The sequence below is a fragment of the Lactuca saligna genome, chromosome 5 (assembly GCF_052625555.1).
Source record: "Lactuca saligna cultivar CGN05327 chromosome 5, ASM5262555v1, whole genome shotgun sequence".
NCBI lineage: Eukaryota > Viridiplantae > Streptophyta > Magnoliopsida > Asterales > Asteraceae > Lactuca > Lactuca saligna.
This window is the reverse complement of record NC_136421.1, coordinates 277,435,514-277,441,303: the sequence shown is the minus strand read 5'-3', so window position 1 is coordinate 277,441,303 and position 5,790 is coordinate 277,435,514. Positions and strand designations below refer to the sequence as shown.

The 5,790-nt window shown below is 41.4% G+C and overlaps 1 non-coding gene across 1 annotated transcript; it reads right to left on the bottom strand.

The window, feature by feature from the left end:
* Window positions 1-364: 364 nt before the first annotated feature.
* LOC144999072 (small nucleolar RNA R71) lies at window positions 365-471 on the bottom strand. The gene has a single exon (XR_013660597.1). It is a non-coding gene; the product is annotated as a small nucleolar RNA R71 (small nucleolar RNA).
* Between the last annotated feature and the right edge of the window lie 5,319 nt (window positions 472-5,790).

The window sequence follows — 5,790 nt, the reverse complement described above, 5'->3', positions numbered from 1 at the left end:
GTCCATGGGAGCTTACAAGAAGCGGATTCGAGAAGATGTGGGTCCCGGTTTAGTCCAACCCGCAATACCTGCCACTGCCACATTCGAGTTGAAGGGACACATATTGACTGCACTGAAGGATATCCCATTTTTTGGGAAAGATCATGAGGATGCTTTTAAGCATCTAGATGAAGTCAACGACATTGCAGATTACTTCAATGTACCAAATGTCAACAGAAACACAGTCTTGCTTAGGATGCTTCCCGTCACTTTCAAAGGAGCTGCTCATGAGTGGTTAAAATCACTTCCACCGGGTGCAATTACCACTCGGGCTCAAATGCGTGAGCAATTCCTGGACCAGTTTTTCCTGCCATCCAAGATAGCCAAACTCAAGAAGGCAATAGCCAAATTTGAGCAACAGATAGGGGAGTCCTTATACAAAGCATGGGGGCGGTACAACGGCTTGCTCAGAAATTGCCCTCAGCATGATCTAAATGTGCAACAAGAGATCTTAATCTTCTATGATGGGGTCAACGTTATGACGAGACAACTCCTTGACTCTCAAGGACCATTAACAAAGAAAAATCCAAGGGAGGTCAAGAAGTTGATTAAAGAATTCGCGAAGCACTCTCACGAATACCACAACCCTAGGCAAGATGGAATCAAAGGCAGTGGAGGGGCCCAATCTAAAGACATAGCAGCTATAATGGCAATGTTGAATAATATGGATCGAAGGATAACACAAATGGACCAGTCAATACATGCCATAAGAGTGGGTTGCGAGAGATGTAGTGGTCCACACTTGACCAAGGATTGCAATGTAGATGAGTTTGGGAACAGGAAAGCTCAAGTGTGCTACTATAGTGGGGATAAATATGATGAGGAATGGAGGAAACCAAAGAAGGAGTGGCTGCCATATGAAGAGTATAAGAAGCGAAATGAAGAGAAGTATAGGCAGACAGGTCGAGGCTTTTATCAAAAGGAGCAGCCACCAGCCGAGAAGAAACTCGACCTAGAGACCATTTTGATGAAGTTTATGGAAGCTTCGGAAAAGAGACACGATGCCACTGATTCTGCCATTATGGAACAACAAACTTTGATAAAGAATCAGCAAGCTTCCATCCATAACCTTGAAGTACAATTTGGTCAACAAACCACTCTAGTTCAGGAACAATTGTCCCCGAAGAATCCCGATGTAAAGACCCAATCTCACGTAATGGCCATCGATACTGAAGAAGAAGCAATCTCTGAGTTCCTGGAGGCATTGGAAGAAGAACCACACCAGCTCGATCCAAAACCAAAGAAGTTAAAGTTCGAAAGTGAAGAAGTTGCTGAACCAGCTTCGCCACGACGTGGCACCCTAATGGCCACAACGTGGCGCATGTCTGATAAAAAATCCTTTGAGTCTGTTCCAGCTTATCAGCTACCTTTGCCATTTCCCACCTGGGTTGCACTTAGTCCACTGGAGAAGGAGCATTTAGAGTTTGTAAGGCATGTAAAGGGAATCCCAATTAATAATCCCTTTGTCGAGTCCTAATCCAAAGCTCCCGAGAACCAGAAACTACTGCAAGATTTGATAGACACTCGAAGGCAATTAAAGAAGTAGTCTACGGTGATTCTAAGTGAACAAACTTCAAAAGCTGTGTTGGGAGAAACACCAGAAAAGATGGGGGATCCTGGACGCCTGACTCTTCCATGTGAGTTTGGGAATAAAATGAAGGTTAATGCTTTAGCCGATTCTGGGGCTAGCATTAATTTGATGCCTTTTTCATTTTATCAAAAACTGGACATTCAGAAGATGACGGCGACAAAAATGAAGATTCACATGGCGAATCGTTCAGTGATACAACCTCGGGGAATAGTGGAGGATATTTGGGTAAAAATTGGAAAATTTGTTTTTCTAATAGACTTTGTAGTCTTGGACATGAAAGAAGATCCGGATGTTCCAATAATCCTTGGGTGTACATTGCTTAACACTACTGAAGCTCTTGTTGATATCCACGAGTCTAAGCTCACTTTAAGGGTTGGAGATGAACAAGAAGTTTTTGGGATAAAAGATGACTTTCAAGAAGATAAAGAAGAGTTGTTCACAATTAATGAAGAGAATGAACTAGAAGAACTGGAAAAGCTTAGGGAAGAAGAGATAAAGGCAGTTCATCAAGTCAACAGGACAAAACCGAGGGCATCTGTTCCATACTTCATTGAAGTCATAGCTTACAAGAGTCTGCCTTATTGGGTGAGCAAAGAGGATGAGGAAATGACAAGTGATGAAGAAGAGGTCACTTCAAGAGTAACAAAGTCGGTGGTGAAAGAAGAGGAGGATGCTATGGAGTGCAAGGAACAAACTAAGGGCACAAAACGTAAGCTTGAAAAAGAGGGCAAAACTAAAAAGGAGAATTCAAAGAAGGCATATAAAAGCCGAGTTCAACCTTACAAGCGGCGGTTCAAGGAACAAAAGATCTTAATGGTGGATTCTTCAGAAGATTCAACGTAGAAGGCACGGTGTCCGGCTCAAGACTCCAAGAAAAAGAAGCGCTTCTCGGGAGGCAACCCGAGTTTCGTTTGCATTTTCTTTTCTTTTAAATTTTTTTCTTTTTAATTAGGAAAGACATCAACTCATCATCTAATAACTGATAATTAGTAAAGAATTAGCTGTGGGGAAAGTTGATTAATGAATGAGATGCAAAGTAGTTAGTTAAATAGTGAGATTTTATAACCATTTGCAATCAGGCAGTTTCCACTATGTGGGCATAGCCAGCCACATCGTGGGTCAAAATGAAAAAAAAAACGGGATTAGATTATAGTTTTAAAGTCCACGACGTGGGCATAGCAAGCCACGACACGGCCTTTAAAAAGTAAGGGGGGACGATTTCCTTAAAACCCTTTGACCAATATCCTCATTCCCCACTTGATACTGCCGCACGAACGGGAACAACAAAACCCCACAACCAATTTCTTAAGCTACTTCCAATTTCCTTGCAAGATCTTGCCAATTAATCTACTTGGTATGTGTTCTACTCATTATTTGTAGTTAGTACTTACAATTTCAAATTTTCATGGTTAGGGATTATGTGATTCACAAAATTGGTTGGAACTAGTTGTTGATTCTAGGTTGCATGTCCCTTAAATGTCCATAGGAACAAACCCCAAACAATAATTTTGGTAGAAATGGCATACAAAAGGACCGATTCAAGAACTGTGACCGACTACGGTCCATGACGTGGCGTAGCCTAGCCACGTCGTGACTTTTGGCAGACAGCTTAAATTGTTTTAATGTTTTGGATGTTTGCTGTTTTGGTTTGATTGTGTATGCAGAAATGGGACCACGACGAGCTGTTCCACAGGAGGAAAAACCAATAGATGTACCAAGTATACATCCGTTATACCAGTTTCCTCAAAACATTCCCCGACCATTGTTAACTACTTACGAGAATCGACTTGGATTGCTCTACAATAGGGAGTTTGTAATAGCCCCAATTATCGATTGGGGATGGCTTGGTGGAGTGGGTATGGTAGCTGAGTTGGAACGTTATTGGTCGAAGACATATGTTGGAGATCAATTTTCTTTCACTTGTCACGGGTGGAGGAATTTATTTGCCATTCAAGAACCCGTGTACCGGGAATTGTTGGTGGAGTTTTTCTCTACCGTATGCTTCAAGGAATGCACTATTGATTTTACCTACAACCGGGCACTTGTGTTTTGTTTGGGTGGTGTTTATAGAGAGTGTAGTCTTCGGGAATTCGCTTGGCGTATGGGCCTTTATACCGAAGTGGAGACACAATCTCCGTTTTTCATACCGTTCTTGCTTGGATGCGTTCGGGATTTTGCTCCCGGCGTTATGGATGTGCAATTCTGGCCGAGCATTTCTAGCCACGAGTACAACACTCGTGACTCGAGTGAGTCACATATTCGGAATCCTGTTTTCCGATTTTTACACTGCCTTATCACTTTTTCAATCAATCACAAGCATCATGGTGATAAAGTCCCCATTCACAATCTGTTTTATTTATGGACTCTTATTACTCCGGGAGTTTGCTGTGATTTACCTTATATGTTGGCAAGGTTTATGGGGAAGAAAGCGCCAAATTCTAGGTCCAGGAGCCCGATTACAGGGGGCATTTGGTTCCTCGTCTTGCTTGGTCATATCATATTTTGGCCCATGACTTTGTGAGGAATCTTACTCGATTCCCGGACACATATTTGACCATTCAAGTCTTGGGAGTTATGCGAGCGGTGGTGAATATTGGGGGTCGTTTTGTGATACCACCAATAGATGATGAGCAAGAGGAGGCGCAGCCAGGGCAGCAACCACCAGCCAGACTGTGGCATCGGAATGTTCGAGCTAGAGGTGAAGTCGAGAGAGAGCGTTCTGCTTCGCAGTATGTGCAGGGAGTGCCCACCGACCCTCAGAGTCGGGTGGGAACGTATTTGGATAATCTACGGGGGCATTCCGTTTACCATACCCAGCTTCCTGAGGGTATTAATTCGCAGTTGGGTGTGACCCGACCACCTTCTTTGCCACCACATTATCCTTATTTTCCGACATGGGAGGAGCTATGGCATCCGCAGAATGATGGGGCAGGGCCAAGTGGAGCGCAAGATCAAGATGATGATTGATTTTATTTTCTTTTTACTTTTTTTTTTTTTTTTTTTTAATGTTTGAATTTGGTGTGTAATGTTCAACATTATTTAAGTATGATGTTACTCTTTCTTTTGGGTTGTTCCATTCTTTCAGATTAGCATTGGAATTCTAAGGAGCATATAAGGCTAACTTTCGAGTCGTGTCGAAGAAGCTTAGAGTCGTGAGTTGGAACCCACAATTCAAGATAAGTGTGGGGTATATTAGTAGGAGAGAGATTATAGTTGGGAAATATATTTGCATACAAGCGTATTAAACCATTTAGCCATTGGTCAAGTTGCTAGAGTAAATGAAACAAATAAGGCGTTTTCTGATGATATCCAGTTTCCACGACATGGAATCCTTACGCCACGTCGTGGCGCTTATGCAATTTGAAGAAATTAAGTAGTCTGTTGTTTGCGTTTTCATCTCATGTCACGACGTGGTGCTCTTTGCCACGACGTGTCTCGTTTTTTTTCCCACATTTTTACTTACTAGCACCCACTTTGAAGAATTGAAGTTTCGAGTCATGTTCGTGGGTTATTTACATATTCACCCAGTTCTACACCAAGTTTCTATTTTTGGAAGTCCATATTAAAGATGCACATTTTCCACAATTTTGGAGATGCTCACGCCACTATCCCAGGGAGTTCATTCCTTTTTCTCCCTTTTCTTTAATTTTGATTTATTTTTATGCATACAAGGAGGGCATTGTATGATATAAGTGTGGGGTAGGGGTAGAAAAAGTAAATTTCTAGATAATCATAGAATTTGATGGTAATAATTTGAATCTAGTAATAATAATTTGAGTTAATTGCTAGTGTTATGTGGGATGATCCGATGAAAGTTCAAATGTTTAGTTGAGCCAATACACATTATAGTGCATTTGTGGCCTCCCTTATTTTAGTGAAATCATGGAACAAAAACATAACCCCGCTTGGTTTGAGGGATGCAATATGTTTAGCATCCTAAACCTGAAATGTATCCAAGAAAATTATTATCATTAACCAATAAAGGTTGAGGTTGAGCGCCTCTGCTTAAGCATGTAGGTTTTGAGTGAAAAAAAAGTGAGGTACGTGTAATATATAAAAAAAAGAGAGAATTACGAAAAAAGTTTGAAGAATTTTTGGAGCATCAAAGTTAAAGTGTGAGGTTCAAAAGATCAAAATTCCAAGAAATTCAAAAGTTGAAG